Source organism: Protopterus annectens, chromosome 3.part0 (assembly GCF_019279795.1).
Source record: "Protopterus annectens isolate FY-2018-M chromosome 3.part0, PAN1.0, whole genome shotgun sequence".
NCBI lineage: Eukaryota > Metazoa > Chordata > Ceratodontiformes > Protopteridae > Protopterus > Protopterus annectens.
In genome coordinates, this window is record NC_056731.1 from 1,426,884,769 (window position 1) to 1,426,905,089 (window position 20,321).

Consider the following 20,321-nt stretch of genomic DNA (forward strand, 5'->3'; position numbering starts at 1 on the left):
CTCTTACTGGTACTTGTCAGTCAGAAATCAGTCCTGACACTCTTCACCACACACTTAACCCTGCCTGTACTCTCTTCTTCACCTCTCTTCCACACTTGCCCTTACTCTGAAATGTTGATCCCAAGTATTTAAACCCATCCACCTTTGCAAACTCTACACCCTGCATCCTCACCATTCCTCTATCCTCCCTCTCATTCACACACATATATGCTGTCATAGTCCAGATGACCTTCCTTCCTCTCCTCTCTAGAGCATATCTCCACCTCTCCAGGGTCTCCTCAACCTGTTCCCTACATATCACAATGTCATCTGCAAACATCATAGTCCACGGGGACTAATGTCTGATCTTGGCTGTCAACCTGTCCATCACCAACACAACTGAGAAAGGGCACAGAGCTGATCCTTGATGTAATCCCACCTCCAACGGAAAGGCATCTGTCACTGCCACTGCAGATCTCAATGCTGTCACACTACCCTTGTACATATGCTGTACCACTCTAACATACTTCTCGCCCTCTCCTGACTTCCTCACACAATACCACAACCCCTCTCTAAGCACCTTGTCATATGCTTTTTCTAAGTCCACAAAGACACAATGCAACTCCTTCTGACCTTCCCTGTATATCTACATCAACACTCTCAGAGCAAACATTGCATCTGTAGTGCTCTTTCTTGGCATGAAACCATACTGCTGATCACTAATAATCACCTCCCTTTTTAAACCAGCTTCCACTACTCTGTCTCATAATTTCATGCAGTGAATGGTCAATATTACCCCTCTGTAGTTACTACAGCTCTGCACATCACCCTTATTCCTAACATCCAGTACCAAAACACCTTCCATCCACTCATCAGGCATCCTCTCACATTCCAAGATTCCATCAAACAACCTGGTTAAAAATGTCATTGCAATGACTCGAAAACACCTCCAAGCATCCACAGGTATGTCTTCTGGACCAACAGCCTATCCATTCCTCATCCTCTTCATAGCCATCTGTACGTTTGTCTTGTAGAGCATGCATATCTGACATGTCATAAATATTGTTTGCTGCATAGTAGTAATGAACAGATGTGTATAACTGCTAGCATTGTGGACTTGTACTGTTGATGTAGTGTAATGCTGCACCCACCCTGTAGCAATGCCACAGCTGTGGCCAGTAACATTGCATCTCTCACACTCTTATGCAGGTCCCTCTGGGATACCACCAAGGCAGCAGCCTATGGCTGGTGAGTATGGTTTATATTGATGCTTGCAAATACTCAGGGCATGTAATGGCTATGGTATATGCCATGCACACATCTAACACACCTACCCTGAATGCATGATGTTCATATTCACGTATTGATGCTATGAAATGCACTGCATCATAGTGGTGACCATGATGGGATATTGGAAAGGTATGTCAGATGGCTGTGAGATAACTAACATCATGTTATTGTGAAGTTTGTCCACAGGGATTAACATAATGGTGGCACACACAACCTACAGTAGGGACACATGTGAAACATAACCCTTGTACAGTGCACCAACAGATTATATACCATTATTATGGTGGCAACTGTTACAGATGTACAGAATGGCATAATGTATTAGTGTGGTCTACATTATTAGCTGGGATTTGTCTGTAACACATGTGGTGCAGTGTATGGTGCACTGCAAACTGACACACATGTGTAGCTTATACCTGTCAAGCATCTGTGAAAAGGCTGAAGGTGGTGAGGGGTTCTCAGCATGACACACCAGTGTACTGCAACAGGGAGCCATAAGGATGGCAAGAATGGCTGTATCTGTACACAGACAGGGTCAGTAACTGTGGCAGATATAACTCTACACCCACAGAAATAGTGACGGCAGTGTGTGATCACCAAGGGGTGTGCATTTGAGTAGACCTTGCAATCATGCACAGTTGGGGAACATGTGCAGGGCAGACTGACCATACACAAGCAAATGCAGATGGGCCATGCTAGTATACCCATTGGAGGAATAGTGACTGCTGTAGTACACATAACAATGGGTGCAGCAACACGTCATGATAATTGTGTGCATACATAGGCACACACAGGACTGTATGCAATGTGGTCAGCATCTGCACACCTAACACCTTTAGTAGACAGTGCATGTGGATGTACAGGAAATATGGCACATATCAGGCTCATGTACTGTTAAAATATGATATGATGTTATCCCATGGTAGATCAAGGAATGGTGCATCACATCAATAAGAGTGTGTAGACTCCCCATAGCCATGGTATGATCTGGCAGTTGCCAGTGTAATACTATTGGATTGTTCATACATGGTCTGCTAATGTTGAAAGCTGTAAACCATACATCAAGCATTCACAACTGACATCTGCCCACATATCATCCCAGGTATGTTTTACTGAAAAACATAGGGAATGTGAGCATTACAGCTGACATAACTGACACAGTACTACACATGCAGCAATGGGATGTACACCTGTGAGTTTTGGTGCACAGTACATGGCAGGGTGCATAACAGGTGCACAGCAATACTGTGTACATGCGAGCAGTGTTCCCCAGGGGAAGGAGTATCACTTACTAACACAGGCCATGCCTCACACACATGTATCCTGTTGCTAGCATGGATTGACTATAGCTGCACTGCATGCTGTTGTGTACCATATGTTATGCATGTTGACAGTTGGGTAATGGGAGGACTGTGTGTACTATCATTTTGCAACCTCACCTGTGTGTGTGTGTATGTGTGTGGGTGTCTGTGTGTGTGTGTGTGTGTGTGTGTGTGTGTGTGTGTGTGTGTGTGTGTGTGTCTGTGTGTGAGAGAGTATGTGTTCATTTAGTCTGTAGGTTCAATGTGGTGTAGTGGAGGGAGGCTGCTGCATGTAGAATGTCTGTGTGCATGTGTGTGTGGTTGTGTGGGTGGCCATGTTTACACATGTGTGACTGTGGAGTTTTTCATCTGGCAGTACTTCCCTTTGCAGTACATGAACATGGACTGACACAAGACAAAACAAGAATACTTGTCTGATATGTAATCACAGGACAGCTGATAGTCTACTAAGGTCTGTAGAATGAAACATGCATTGGGAGGGGAAGTAAATACCAGGTATACCCTCAATATCTCATACAGCAAGGAGGTGAACAACAACCCATGTAGGCAGCACTACAGATGTATTGGGGAATTACTAGACAACAGCAGGGAGTGTATACATATATAACAGTTGTCACATGATAGGTTGATTGTGCAGCATGTCAGGCATGTACTGAGCAATACGTACACATGACAGTAAAGTGTGTGACATTACGGAGGGAATGTATCAGCACCTCACATATAGGGGCCAAGCTTACAAAATCCCAACATACACAGGGTGAACACTGAATAATAGCAGTGAGGCTATGTACAAAGTACTACATTCAGGGCATGGACTTAATGGAGTAACAGGTCTTGTGTTGTGGTCACCTTTGTAGGCATTTAGATGAATGAGACGTTAATGAGTGGTATGAATGAGTGTATGTCTCCAGGTGTGATGCATGATGGGCAACATATGGAAATAAACATGGGACTGTCTGTAGCATCACATACAGGTGGAGTGTGTGTGTGTGTGTGTGTGTGTGTGTGTGTGTGTGTGTGTGTGTGTGTGTGTGTGTGTGTGTGCATGTAGGCATTGTTATGCAATGCTGAACAGGTCTTAAAGTGCGTTTCTATCTTCCCACACAGATGGCGAGGTGGGTCAGGGTCCCTCCTGCAGGCTACCTGATGTTGGTGTGCATGCAGACATTGACAAAGATGAGACTATGTTTGAGGCATAGCTGGGTTTGTCAGGGGTCGACATAATGCCAACAGTTGACATCCCTCTCCTAGCCACCCCACCCCCACACACAGTTTCTGTGCCTATACATACCCCATCACCAGTGGCCATAGCTGAGGGACAGTTGGTGGCTAGTGGCAATGCACAGGATAATGTGGTGACCATGCCAGCTTTGTCTGTCCACAGCAGGCATAGTTGGATGTCCGGCAGGCCACCACATAGGCAGATGTGCCAGGGTGCTCATGGTAGGGCCACTGTTCATCCTGCCCTTGGCAGAGGCAGCACAACTGGTACCATCAGGCGCATGTTTCAGGCTGTCATGAAGGCACAGGCACATATGGAAATGTACACCAGACAGGGCCTGAGGCTGCAGAGGGCTGCTTACTCATCTGTAAGTGACAACATCCGTTAACTTGCTGCTGCCATCCATGAACACAATCAGATCATGGATAGATTGTGGGGTGAGATGGTGATCCTCCTCAACTGTGGTATGTCCATGCTTGAAAGCCTGGTGGGAGTGCTGTGACAGCCGTGTGGACGTAGGCCAGATACACCAACATCTGACAGTCAATGTGGACATGCTAGGACGCCAAGCCACACCTGTAGTGGAAGTAGTAGCCCCAGCACATCACTGGTGATGCTATCAACACCACACCAAAGCAGGTCTCGTGCACATGGCCCTGGCCAGTCCCATGTGGGACATGGTTCCAGCGGACACCTGTTATCATCAGGGGAAAGCAGCACCTCAAGGTCTGTACCTGCACTTGCCCATGGAACCCCTGGCAGGTGCAGTCACCGTGTCCGTGACCGGAGGCAGTGAACTGCACACCCTGCCAGGTATAGTCCACAGCTGTCCAAAAACACCTGTATAGGGCAGCCACATGGCAGAAATGTGTGCATGCATACTCAGACACTATGCACACACCTAGGCCAACATCATACCGACACACACCACATCAGCATGCCCTGTTCCAATAATTCAACCCCACACCCACACACATGGTGTCAAATGTATGGATCAGCCTTAGCCTCTGGCAAACCAGCAACACACCCTGTGCATATAGTGATACCTGTGCCACATCCCTGTCATCCATAACATCAATGCAGGGACAGGCTAATATGGTTCTGATGCACACGGTGACTACAAAACAGTGCAGCAATGTACTGCAGTATAGCATGTTGTTAGTAATGTGTAATGCATACATGTCAGGTAGTGTAGCCATCCAGCTATGATGCATGTCATCTGTTAGTAACACTGGGTGATTGTGATCTCCATAATGTTATCCATATGTGTTGTAGGTGTACATGTGTCAGCAAGAGGATGGTTTGCAGTCATATTCCACAAGGGTTATGACACTGTGGTGACACCATGGCTGTGACATATCTGGAGTACAGTTGCACACATGTCACAGGTTTCTATAACAGTTAGTGCCTGTGCCACATATACAGGTGGCCCGCTGGGACATGTATAATCTGCAACCTTATGTAGACCCATCCACATACACGCACACTCTTACTTGGCAACACTCTGACTAGACCCCTACCCAGGTATGTAGTGCTAATGAACTGTGTGGCTTTCATTGCACACACCACACAATGTGTAGGGTGAGGTGAGCACCAGCTTACATGTTACTTGCAAAACATACACAGACGTGCAGTATGGTAATGGGTGGTGTAATGGTTGTATATGGATAATGCATAGTGTGACATACCATCATACACACATTGACAGACACATGACAGCCAGACGCACATCCAAGAGACCTGGGCCTATTGGTGATAACTAACTAGTCCATGTGTCCAATGTGTTACAGGTAGGCTGCACACAGCACTTGTGTAACTGGCCTGTATTGTGGTGTCACTTACCTGTATGGTTGATGGTGGCATTGGTCAACATAAAGTGGTACATGGGACATATACTGGGTGTACCATGGAGTAATAACAGTGTACAGAGGACCCACATCCCCCATTGGTTATAGTATGCACTGCAACCCATGATGACATTCTGATATACCCACTATCACACATTGGCCACAACTGCAATACAACCCATTGTATATCACAACAGTGGTACTACATGGATATGCATGTAATGCACATGCTACAGGCATAGAAGGGTATTGCATCTCCATGCCTCACCTATGGACAGTAACAAAAGTATCTTTACTACTTTGTGGCAATGTGTAGTGTAATAGGAATATGTGGTCTCAGAATGGTGTACCCTACAGATATGCAGACATGCACACATACACACACTTGCCAGACCTCAATGGGATTCCCATGCCTATCGACCCATTTGTACAATGCTGTTGTGCTGGTACTTTAAGGCTCATGTAGCCGTTAGGGAAAAGAGTGTAACAGGGTACACGTCATGTCTTATACAGCTGCAGCAACATCTAACTATGTCAATGTCCATTGAGGTGGTTGTGAAAGCTGTCATGGAATTCCCAACTACATGCGTACTAACACACAGACACTGCTATCATCAGTAATGCACATGTACATGTGTTGGTATTGCTGCAGGTGGTCATACCTGTGTACCTGGCTATTGTTCATGGGGAGATGGGCTGTGTAGGGAGGTGTTTACATCAGTATCATGCCATGTGCCAGCAGGCAATCTATCAATACACACCATATTGGTGACTATCAGTGTGATAGTGACATGCATCAGTCAATTCTCTGGGTGCCCTCTGCACATGGCCACTGAGGTGATCCAGTTGATGTGTATGCAACATGCATTACAACACATGATTACTGTCTGTGATGTAGACCTGTACCCAAGCATGTTCTGTTGACTGTGGTAGTGTAGTGTAGGTACCCGTGGCATGTTGTCCATACAGGGTGCTGAATCCTATATGTGCCAGTTAGTACACAGCTGGGCAGACATCAGTGTCAATCAAGCATAGGCTGTCTGTATGTATTCCAGCTGGATACATGTCATCTGCACATCTGTAGAGGGACTGACAGACATCAGTTTAGCAAGTAGCTATGCATTTGGATGACTGTGTTGACAGATGGACATTTGACTACAATATGTATGCCATTACTACATGTTGTAAGCCCTCACTAACATGTGCTTTACAGATGGTACTCTGCAGTTACATTTTATATGTCTGGTCATTTTCCAGTAGGAGATATATACGTTGGCACAGCCCACACCCCAGAAACACAACAGTGAGGCCTCAGAGTCCATCTATGCCTGCAGGTGTGCTTGCTATCATTAGTACTTTTATCAGTCTAACCTTGCCTAGGACAGCACTGTCAGCAGTAGTACTGCCATATTACACTACATGCCAGTGTGACAGCATGCACCCTGGGTTACTATCCCTGCATGTAACACATTTACACAGATAACAGTGCTGTGCAGGTCTCATATTCTAGTGTGTCCCAGACATAATACTCGCACCACTTGCTACTGTAATGACAGCACATAGACAGATGTATTGGAAATAGCATTACATACTCTTATGACAGATGTCATTACACAGGGTTTGACATGGCCTTGTATGTTAAGCAGAGATTGCATCTGAGTAGACGATATGCCACAGAGTATAGCTGGATGTTTTCTAGATGGTCGGCATAGGGCATCTGCTTTATGCCTGTGATCTGTTTAGTAGGGTATTCCTGAAGCCTTCCATCTGTTGCAGATGTCTCGTGAGGTGAACACGAAATGGTGTATAGTACTCTATAATGTGTGTAATGAGGGATGAGTACAGTGGGACATTTGCCTCCTTTACTGTGGATAAAAAGCCCTTAGTGATGAGGTGTGCCACGTAGAAGGATTTTCTCACTGTTGTGGCAATGTTATTCAAGGTGAGAGCACTGTCCACCTGTGTCTGTAGGTCTGTCATCACACATTTGGTTTTTAGTGTACTAGCACATATGTGATAAATCATGGGTACATGGTATTTCCCAAACGGGATAACTATAGATTCCTTGGCAGCAAGCTTGAGCCCATGGCTCTGGCAGCAAGCATCTGTGTCTGCAAGGTCCTTTTGTAGAACATCCACATCATGTGGGGATTTAGTAATCGCTCCAAGGTCACAGTGATTCATGACATTTGTTAGCCAGAGTCCCATAGTGTTGGCCTGTGCTTCAGAGAAGTAGCTGCCAAACAACAGCAGTCCCAGGACTGAACCCTGAGGTACTCCACGTGTCACTCATCTGGAGCTGGAATTGTAGTCAGCTACTTCTACAGTCTGGGTTATGTCAGTAAGCCAGGTGGCAACCCATTGAGTGAAATAGGACTTTATGTCCAGCTTAGTAGGTTAGTCTTTGTTTCCAGAGTGGGGGATGGTGTTGAAGGCCTTGTCAAGGTCCAGATAGGCTGTGTAGACCACCTTACCCTCTTCCACAGCACTGGAGACTGATCCAAAGAATTAAATCAGGTTCAGGTGACAAGATTGGCCCTCCACCAGGCCAAACTGGGTGATGGTCAGTGTTTGAGGTTGGCCAATGTCTTTGTTGCTAATTCCATGATAATGCATTCCATGCCCTTGTGGATCAGGCTCATCAGACTGATGGGATGGTATTTCCCATGATCCAAGGTGTATCCCCCCTTGTGGAGTGGGATAACTGCAGCTGTGTGCTACTCATTGGTCACAAGCCTGAGGTGAGGCTATGATGAAACATGTCAGTTAGATGTGGTGCCGGTTCATGTTGTAGTTCCTGTAGTACACAGCTCGGGATGTCATCTGGGGATGAATGTGTCACTAAATCAATCTGGCAGGATATTGGCTAAATCCTTGGCATCATTTCATTTTAATGCCATTCTGTTGTAACTCAGAACACTTCTGAGCATTGCCATTTCAAATCTGGACATAGTATAAAATGGCCTGTGGTTGACTTTAGAATCTTTGGCAAAGTTAGTTATATAACTAGCTTTGAATGATTTAATGAGGGATCACAGCTTCTTACTGAGGCTGGTAAGGGAGTTGTTTACATCCTTGGATTATCCTTTTGTCTTCAACATTTTCTTCCTTCTGTTGCATATTTTGTTTTTGGCAGGGGATCACCAGACTGGCTTCGTATTTGTGGACAAGAACATCTAGGTTGTATTTGGGATGGCACAATTCATGCAGGAGTGGATGTGCTCATGTAGTGCCTTATTGTAGGATTCAGCAGTTGATCTTTCAGCTCCCATCTCCATGGGTGTCACAATGTTTGTCACCATTGGTTTGAGTAGCATGAAGTTGGCTTTGAAGAGGTCTTTTACGGAGGTTTCCTTCCTGAGGGGTGGGGGTGGGATGTGGATGTCAACGGTGATGAGCTTATGGTATGACCTGACCAATGATGGGGTTAACACTGCTGTGGTGCATCTATTTCCCATGTTGGTAATGACCATATGTAGGATATTGTAGCCCCTGCTTGGACAATGTTTTAGATGATCTAGGGTGTTGGAATGTATGAATGCTAAGAATCATTGGGAAAAGGTGTTGGTACCCAAGTAGTTTCCCCAGTTAATGACAGGGTAGTTGAAATCACCACATATTAGGTTGTTTGTTTGTATATTAATATGTCCAGCATGTTTAGAAAGGTGTGGTCAGAATCTTGGCCAATGGTGGGGGATTTGTAGCAAGCTACAATTTTGATTGCAGTGTCACCTACTGTTAGTTGCACCTGGAGATTTCCAGATGCATTGTGCTGGGAACTAGCATGGAGGTGTGCATACTTGTTTAATATGGAGACCCCTCCACTTGTAGTGTTGTGGTCCTGTTTTGGTGGCCCAAATGTGTGGTATGGGTTGTAGCCTGGTATTGCAGGGGTGCTCTCTGGATCATTGACCCAGTTGTCTGTTACTGCACAGATATCAATGATTTCCATTTGTAGGTGTGCCTTGTGAGAGTGCATTTTAGTTTTACACTTCTAGCATCAAGTAGCATTATGTACAGTTTAGCAGGTGTGTTTCAGTTACAGTGGGGATTTAGTCCTTTGAACCTTGCCTAGAAACAGCACTATGGGGGTGTCAAGAGCTTTAGGCAATAACCTGAATTCCACAGGCAAAAAGTGCATACCATCTCTGGCAAAGCATCTTGGTTTGTCAGTCATGTCATCCCAGGCACACAGATACTGGATTCCCTTTGAATGACATCAGAAGCTTAGGCATTTGTTGATTTGTTGCAGTCATTGTTGTGCATCTCTGTGTGTGTGTGTGTGTGTGTGTGTGTGTGTGTGTGTGTGTGTGTGTGTGTGTGTGTGTGTATATATATATATATATATATATATATATATATATATATATATATATATATATATATATATATAAGTGTGTATATGTATATATCTGAACATACATATTTCCATATATGTATTTGGATAGATATATGTGTATATATCTGTATAGATATGTGGATAAATATGTACACATATATGTTTACCATATGTCCAGGACATGGAGTGGAGCTGACCCTCAGCAGCATTAGTCCACACCTTAGTGCAATGTGATGTCATGGATGTATTGTAGGTATATCTGTAGACTGTTGCAACTATAATAGGGGTTGTCTTAGCAGGCATGTTTGGTGTGCGAAGTCACATCTGCTGTAGACATGTGCACCATTTCCTACATACAGACATCCTAGGGAAAGATAGTACGGTTCCATTGCAGCACAGTACTGCTCCTGTGGACTACTCCAGGGATATGACCAATATATGTGGACAGTCTGGCACTCTGTGGTCAGTCCAGATGTGTACACATTCCCCCGTAATGCGAGACATGTGGACCATGCCTCCTAATGTGGATGTTACTAGCCATGTACATGGGTATATCACTACAATACTGGACTACATACACCCACACAGTGTATGCACGCACACACGCCAGTCTGTCCTGACACAATACCTGGTTGTGTAGAGATCACATGGCCACATACTACCCAGTAGATAGTGGCATACATTTGTAAAGCAGACCACCGCTTTGCCAGAGATACACAGCAGATATGGTAGCCTAGCAGCAGTATGCCCTGCAAATAACTGGACTTAATATCACACTGTGTAATTATACTAGGCTGCTAGGCATGTCACAAAGCACTGTCCAAAATACAGGCAGACTGCCCTGCCACAACAGTGGACTACATTTTCTCTGGGGGAATACACATGTACTTGCGATTAGCGGTCTTGACATGTGATGCACAAGCTTAATATGACACTTTAATGACTATATGATAAACACCATCCTCATATGTACCAGTCACATAGTAACCATATATACACTGGTCATGGCACAGTGAGGGCCATTAGCTGTCTGTGGTATGGGACACATGTGCCTGGCCCTACAGACATGTGAGCAAATAGGGTACCATACACTGGAGCAGCATGTAAGATCACATAATACAGGACAGAGAACAATTACATCTGCTACAGTCTGTGCACTGCCCAAGGTATGTATGCACAATACACAAACTGTTGTCAAATTCCTAACTCAGGGGTCTGCAACCTGCGGCTCTGGAGCTACATGCGGCTCTTACAACATGCTGTAGTGGCTCCCTGTACCTCTGAGGATTAATGGCCAGTGTACCACATCTCCCACCCACAGCCACACACAAACACATACAGAGATCAATCAGGGCCAACACAGAAACACAATTATGGACAGATTGTAGGTATTGCTCTGATACACTTAGTGCTGTCATATTTAGTATAACAATATTTGAAACCTTATATGCAGTGTTATCTTCATTTTAGGGGTCAAATAGCTGTTGTGGCTCCCGATGACTTTACTTTGGAGGGAGAGGGGACAGACATGACTCCTGGGATACTGAAGGTTACAGACTCCTGCCCTATATACACAGACCACAGTACTGTACACACAACCACAGACTGTCCAAGTCATGTCCTCTGTAAAAGCCAATAATATACACAGCATGGCCAGCAGTCTGTTACCTGACTGGCCAGTTATCAGGTATGATGTCAATGAATAATGGTGTACAGAACATGTGCACCATATATATGTGAGCTTTATCTGCACAATACATGTGTGCCCCTCTGCAGTGTAGAGGTCAGTGTATGTAACATTGCTATATGCTCCTGTAAGTCTGTCTAGGGGGGTGGAAACACCATCATTAACCTAAGGTGTTACAACATCTGAGATATATCAGTAGTAAGCTGGCTTAAGGCATGTGGCTGTACATTAACATACATTTCACCTTGTGAACATTGCTGCACTACTAATTACTGCCATACAGCCTGTTCTGTTTGTTAGTGCAATTGTGATGATTTCATTTATGGATTGTTATGTAACAGATACATCCCATTGTGTCAACCTAGGCCTTTTCCACCTAGGGAATGAGTACAAAGTGTAGTTAGAGGCTGCTGGCCTGTATATCTGCATTACTTACTGTTGATTGATTGTTATCCTGTGGCCTAGTCTGTCTTTCCTGTTGTACTACTTGAAGGTCTTGGCGTGGGCACCGACATATGTTATACTTTCAGATTACTGTAATAAATGATCTGTTTGAGGGTTTCATTCATCTCTTTGCATGTATTTCAAAGTCTAACAGCTACATGGCATATGCAAATGTATTAGTACACAAATAAACCTTTAAAATGTATGGAAAACTGTGTGTTGTGTCACATCCTTTGACTTCTACGTGGGTATATATTTCAGGCAACAATTGTCTTTGGTATGATTGACTCATACATTGTCCATCTGAAGAGGTTGCAACTGCAGGGATACTGGCTGTTCAGGGCAGTGTGCACCCTCCAATTATGTATCTTCCTAGACATACGTCTGTTTGTGTATGTGTAGTTGCATACATGTCTATATATATATATATATATATATATATATATATATATATATATATATATATATATATATATATATATATATATATAGTTAGACATATATATTTATCTGCATACCTGTGTTTGTGTATATGTATCTAAGGAATGTTTTATTGCTTCCACATTATACATTCATTATGGCAGCCAGACTGTACTGTACATGTTTTCGATACCAGCCTCACATAATACAGGTGGCATGGCATACTGTTAACATCTTGTAGCCATGTAGTGTCAGGTCCTGGTCATGGGATTTGCACCAGTTGGTATTGTATTTCAGGGCAGACCTGTTTGGCTGGGGGGGTAGAATATCGATACATGTAAGATGTATGTTGCTTGAGCCCCCTCACCACCATTAATGGTGCCTGTGGTCATATATGTCTTTGTTATGTGCTCTATTATATCTATAGATATATATCTGTATATAACTAAGAATGAACTTTGTGACAGAAAAGCATTCAAAAGGAATTAAAAGGAAAACAGCGGCAACTCATGTATTATTTAGCACTTTTGTCTTATTTAATATCAAGACTTATTCAGAAAGACATGTTTCAGTAATACAAGCAACCATTTAAACATTGTTTACATACATTATTTTGAGCTGTTTATTTAAATTAACTAAACAGTTCCTGTCCAGTGATAAAGCCGGACCTGTAGTCCTGCAAGGTGCTGTGTGCATCTTCATTATCATTAGAAAGGTGAAACAGATGGAAACCTGTAGTGTCATGTGTATACAGGTGATGTGTCCATCATGTATACCTGGAACCTAACCTTTTAGGAGTCATGTGCCAACTGGGGTTGTGTGCACCTCGTATACCTGGAAGACAACAGGAAAAGAACAGATGAGTGCACATCGAGGGGGCATGCTACATGCTCAGAACGTCAAGCCCTGCTATACACTACTAACTGTTGCAGATCCCATAACCAGGACCTAACACGACATGGGCACAAGATGTTAGCAGTACTACATCCCACCTGTATGATGTCTGGCTGGTATTAGTAACATATTATGCAGTACAGTCTGCCTCCCATAGGAAATGTAATATGTGGAAGCCATCAACATACCCAGGATACAGATACACAGACACAGATATGCAGATACAGCTATATTTATATGCACATATACATAGATATACAGGTGACTACACATACACATGCAGATATAATTATGGTAAGATACATATGTAGAAGGTGCACACAATATGGAACAGCCACTATGCCTACAGTTAACACCTGAACAGCTGGACACTGTATGGGCCACCCATACAAATGACAATCCTTGCCTGATACATGTACGCACAGAGAGATCATAGGAAAAACACCACACACAGGTTTGCAGAAATGAAAAACCTTTGATCGTGTACTATTAGAGTTCTATATGCTATGTCATATAGCTGTTCAGACACTGGCAGCCATATAAACAGAGTAATGCAACTGGGAAAGTTACACTAATACAGTAGTCTGGAAAGGTTCACAGTTGTTGCTGTCCAGGCCAAGCCCTTCAACTTGTACAATAGTGAAGACAAACTGGGCCACAGGATACCAAACAATCAACAATATGTAATGCAGGTGTATAGGTCAGCAGCCTCTATCTACACTCTCTACACACTCAGTAGGTGGTAAAGACATCATGTGACTACATGGGTTGTAACTGTTACATATGAAGGCATAACGGACACCATCACAAGCACACCGACAAATAGAACAGTCAGTATGGTAGGAGGCAGTAGGCTTACATTAACCCAATTTATGTAAGTAATGTAAATATAGGTGAAGTATATGATACTGTACATAGAGATACTTTAAGGCAGCTCACCCCTGATACCCCCACATTTTGTAACAGCCTATGTCATTTATGGTGCTCCCCCCTAGAATCAATAATACAGGGCCATATAACACTGTTACATACACTGGCCTCTGGAGTGCATAAGGGCACACATGTATTGTGTAGGTGACACCCACACATATATGGCCCCAGCCCCACCATATGTGTGGGGGATACAACAGCAGTGGACTGATGGCAGTAATGGTAGTGTGATATAAATTAAAATTATGTATATATGTATATTGTACCCTCTTTTGTACATTACCCTTTGCTGCTTACTGCTCATGTTATGCTCACTATGATTATTATATTTTATACTTTTTAAAAACTAATGTTTTTATGTAACAAAAGCTGTTTTTTAGTTTGATCTGTTATGACTTTTATATTAATTTTGTATGTTTCTTGGAACTTTTCTCCCCTGGCCTCTACTGAAAATGGACATGTATCCAACTAGACTAGCCCGGTCAACAAATGTAAAATAAATAAAAATAAAAAATATACTCACAGCCCACTACAGAACAACCACTGACAACATGACATATGTGCAAAGCTTGTTATGTAGGGGGAGGACAAAGGCTGGAACACAGGCACATATGTGGACAACTCTTGCCATACACTACGCAAGTTCCTGGTGTTACAGGATAGTCTGCAACACACCCTTAGTCAGGGAATTGAGGTTATAAACAGAAATGGATGTAGCCATGTACCAATAGCACTCAACACACACACTGCAAGTGTAATATCTGACCCATGACCTGTATGGTGAACAGACAAAACATGATAGGCATACCTGTAGCCAGCAAGAGGATATGCCCACAGTTGTGAGCTATGCAGACAGACTGCACTCCAAGGTAAACTGGTATGTACACACACACACACACACACACACACACACACACACACACACACACACACACACACCCTGTAACACCAGTACTATACAAAGCATAACACAACACTACTCACAGTCTGTCTGTAGTTCCTGATCTTCCTACAAATATGTGGCTGCCCTGAGTGTGCCAGTTCTCCTGTAAGAGGTATTGCTACCTGCTGTCAGTAACACTGCTTCCCACACACAGGAAGGATGTCCATCACATAGGATATGTAAAGGGACCACGTCCACATGATGTAGGGATTTATAGTGGGTGGTTGCCATGACAGTGGTAATTGGAAGTACTACACATGTGTAATCATATATATATGGCTATCTGGATAAGTATATGCACATCTATTTCCACCAAATGTCCTGGACATGGAGTGTAGCCCTACCCCAGCCACTATAATCCCAAAGTCGTAATGCAAGGGGATGTCAGGTATGTATAGCAGGTATATTAGTAGACTATTGCTACTGTCATTGGGATTGTCTTCACAGACATGGTGTGTGTGGGAGGTCACATCTGCTAATAATATGTGTGCCATTGGTTACTGGCAGGCATCCTAAGAACATCATTGTACAGTACAGCTGCTAGCACGTAATGCCCCTGTGGACTGCAGCAGCAATATTCGCCAATATATGTAGAAATTCTGACACTCTCTGTACAGTCCAGAGGTATACACATTAGCCCTTAGTGCAAAACATGTGTACCATGCCTGACAATATGGATGTAGACAGCCATGTAGATGGGTATAACACATAATGACTGATATACATTTGCCACCATAGGTTATGCATTCACACACCCCTTTCTGGCCTAACACATAATGACCACTGTTACAGGGGTGCCATGGCCACATACTACCCACTAGATATTGACATACATCTGTACAGCATCCCACTGCTCTGTCTGACATACATGACTGTTAAAGGAGGCCTGGCAGCAGTACATCTGGCAAGTATGTGCACATGACATCTCACTGGGTAAGTACAGTAAGCTGCTAGGCATGCAACAATGCACTGTGCAGGCTACAAGCAGACTGGCTCAACAGTGGCCTACATCTCGTATGGGGGAATGCACATGTACTTGCATATATAGCAGGCTCAACAGGCATGGCACAGCACAGGGTAAGATACACCTGTGTGAAAGTGCATAACCACAACCAATGTGAACACAGCCACAGCCACATATGGTAAGTTAGCATAATATTACAGTATATGGACTATCTGTTCTACACAATCTGCATATGTGCCACTCACAGACTGACCCTACATATACTGGACTGCTACACAATTTGGTCTGATGGATGTCTTTGGTATGGGACATGTGTGTGTATGGCCCTACAAACATGTACGCCAATACAGTACCATACAGTGGATCAGCATGTAACATCAGATAGGAGGGGAACTAGAACAATGACATCTACCACAGTCTGTACACAGGATGAAGTACATATTAACAATACACACACTGGTGACATTCACCATAAGTACACAGACCTCAGTACGGCACAAACATCCACAGAATATCCAGGTTATGTCATGAAATATTACCCCTACTGTACATAACATGTGTAGCAGTCGGATATATCACTGGCTTGTTATCAGATATGATGACACTAATTATGGTGTACAGCACATATGCACCACTTCATGCACAACATATGTACAAAGGTTGACAGAGGTGTGGCTGGAAGCACATACACAGGGCCAATGTTGTCATGTTGCTGTGATAACCTCATACATTTAGTGTTGTAATAGGGTTTGTTGCAACATATGTCCTGTGAGAGATATGACATCAGTAACTATCACGGCTTTCACCTTCTACAAACTGCAATCCTCACACTACCTTCTGCATTCCACAGATAGATGATCCGTGGGTAACACATGAAACCAAAGGCACAACACTGCCCAGTCTGCAGATGACCTGCAGATAGGGATTCCTCATAAACATGGAACTGACATGGCAGGTATTGCAACATGTACAACAGCCATATCCACACAAACAGTGTTAAACCAGCATTATTTCAAATGCAGTATAGCAGCACTTACAGTCTGTAGTCAGGTCAGGCACATTCCCCTCCTGTTTGTTGCCTTCTTTCCACAGTGCATGTTGTTAGAGGTAAATCCCCAATCCATTTGAGATGCTATTTGCCAAATGACAGATCTAGTTCCTGCTCAGAGTGAATGATAAGGGCCAACACCACCATGATGTTCCTAGATTTTTGAGTGTGTTTCCATGCAACTGGCTATGGGAATGTTACCATAGCTGTTTCACATGCAATCAGCTAGGGAAGGGCTGCAATTCATCTAAGTACTTTATCACACAACAGAAGTATGCAGTTACAGGACACACTATGGAGATTACTGGGCTACAGCCTTCCCAGTGGTGTATTTGTAGGTGGATGACATCAGCAGCCTTGCCAAAGTTGTGTATATGAATTGTAAGGAGTGTGAGTACCCTAAAAAGCATTAGTCTTTACACAGTCAGAGACAGACAGACACACACTGGTGAAGTCCTCCCCCCGAACACTCCAGACCCCTACACCAACTGCTGACACTTCCTGCCCTGCCTTGCATACATATCCCAACACCCTGCAAACCTGCACCACCACTCCCCCACCAACTAGTCGAATGGCCTACTATACAGTTAAATGTCCCCCCATCCACCTACATGCCTACACCACCACTATTCACATCTACTCCACAACACAGGTATAGCATAACTAAACCTAAACCAAATACCTGAGTGTAGCCTAACCAGACATGCTATACTGGAACTCCACTTAACCTTACACTGACCTTCGTGAACAGTCATACCTGACATGTACACCTGACTTAAGCATGTAGAGTACTGACATGTACAGGAAGTAGTGCAGGGGTATGCGGCAGCAAGCAGGAGTACGTCTGTGTGGTTGGCGGTAAGCAATGCACACACTGGTTAAGCAATGTGGAGGCCAACCCCAGTGTAAGACAGCATAACCGGAGGTCAGCAGGTCTGAGCCTAGCACACACCAGCACGTATCTGCCTACACTTCTCCCTCAATGTTGAGGTGTGGTATGGCAGGGCTAGCAACTGCAGAATGGATGGATGTTGTGTACTTGGAGCTTGGGGGCTGGGGAAAGGGAGCACGGGTATGACATTAAGGTAGAAATATGCAAATTATGCAGAGCTGCAATAGTGCAGATGGCAGAGCATCCGCCTACTGCGCACACATTCTCGATTCGGATCCCACTGCAGCACATTCCATTTACTATGTGAAATATGTATCTGAACATTTTTTGACATTGTTTGCTGTATAACCTACTAAATAACATTTAAATGTGAACCAGAGTACTGCATTAAATGCACATGTGAAGTGTCAGTGTCATAATGAATAAGGCACTAGTAAGCAGGTTTAAGCACAAGTAAGCATATATAAGCACTAGTAAGCATGTGTAAGTGCGTTTGCATGGGGGTAAGCATTGCCTACACAGATTAAACAAAGTAGAAGCTAACTGAGTGTAAGAAACTGTAACTGGTGGTTAGCAGTGCTTACCATCCCGCAAACCTGCGTACAACTGCTTTAAAGTGCCTTAATCTCTCTGTACCCAACAGCCTATGTTCTGCCCAGCAACAAAATAAGCTACCTCAGCAAGGCTCGAATTCATGACCCTGTAAACTATAGTCACAATAGTTAACTACTAAGTCATCATAGCAATACAAATGAATGAGGTATCTGCAAACTAATCCTCACCACAGGAAAATGAAACCAAACATGTGAACTGAATCTATGTACAGTGTGAAGTGGTATAACCTGCTACATAACATAAATATGTGAACTGGAGTAGTGTAGAAGTCCCCAGGTCCCCATACAGTGTATGTACATATGAATCACGGATACCAGACACATATATAACCTGCAATGAAGAAGAAATCACTGCCAAAAGGCAAAAATAATGCAAATTAACTATTAAGCAATGCTAACCGCAGCATAGTTCAACTTAGTAAGAGTAATGTGTAGGGGATCCAATCCAATCTGCCTAGTGGTATACCCCTTTAAGCACTGCCAACTTTAGGTAAGCAGGTGTGCCCATAGCTTAGCCTTTTCAAACCTGGGCAATCATGGAAAAGTGTGGGTAATTGGATGTATTTAAACCACACAGGCGGGAATACGTTCCATAACTGGTTTTAGCTTCCTACTGCAGGCAGTATGGCTGGTGTGGGTGAAGGCACTCATTTTAGAGCACAGCGCTGGGTCATCCAGGAGTCAAAAACCATGGTATGGCTCTTGGTAAAACACCATGAGGAGCGACTACTGCAGGGCCAGTACCAGGGCTTGCAGTATAAAATGGAGGCCTGGGACAGTCTCGCCTGTGACCTCACCAGTGCCACAGGTATCTCCCGGACTGGTGAGCAGGTCAGGTACCACCATGCTGACCTGATGCTGTGGAGAGGTGATCTACTGGAACAGTGGATCCAGGAGTCTCGGCAGATGGCTAATGTCTCAGTACTGAATAAGTACTCATTCTAGTAAGTAGTTAAGAATTGCCTAGCTTGTGTTTACTATGGATAGGTATGGCTAAATATCACTGTATTCCTCGGACAGCTGCAGATGAGTGGGCTGCAAACCAGCAAGCCCATAATGCTAGGTTGCAAAGGCTGCATCGTGAGGCAGGTTAGTAATTAGTCTGCATGTACTGTCATAACAAATAAATATAAGAGCCTTAGAAAGTGTTTTACCAATAGAAATAAATGTGTAATAGTCTGTGAATAAAGGTATAACCCCTGGAGTGCTTCTGTTTTCTCTTCTGTCATATGTTGGTGAACTGTTGCATACTATAAATAGTACTGTTGTATTTTAAGCAGTGTCACCCACACTGTGGTATGCAGATAAAATGTGTATGAAGTCCTGCATAACAATGTTGGAAGTGCCAAGAGGTCAGTCATATTGTACAAGTGAGGGAGACTTAGATAGGAAACAGTCAAAAGCTTTACATCAGTTCCCTGATAGCACAGTGTACTGTGCTGTTAGCTGTAATCTTTTGTCACACACAGCAGGGGTTTGATTCCTG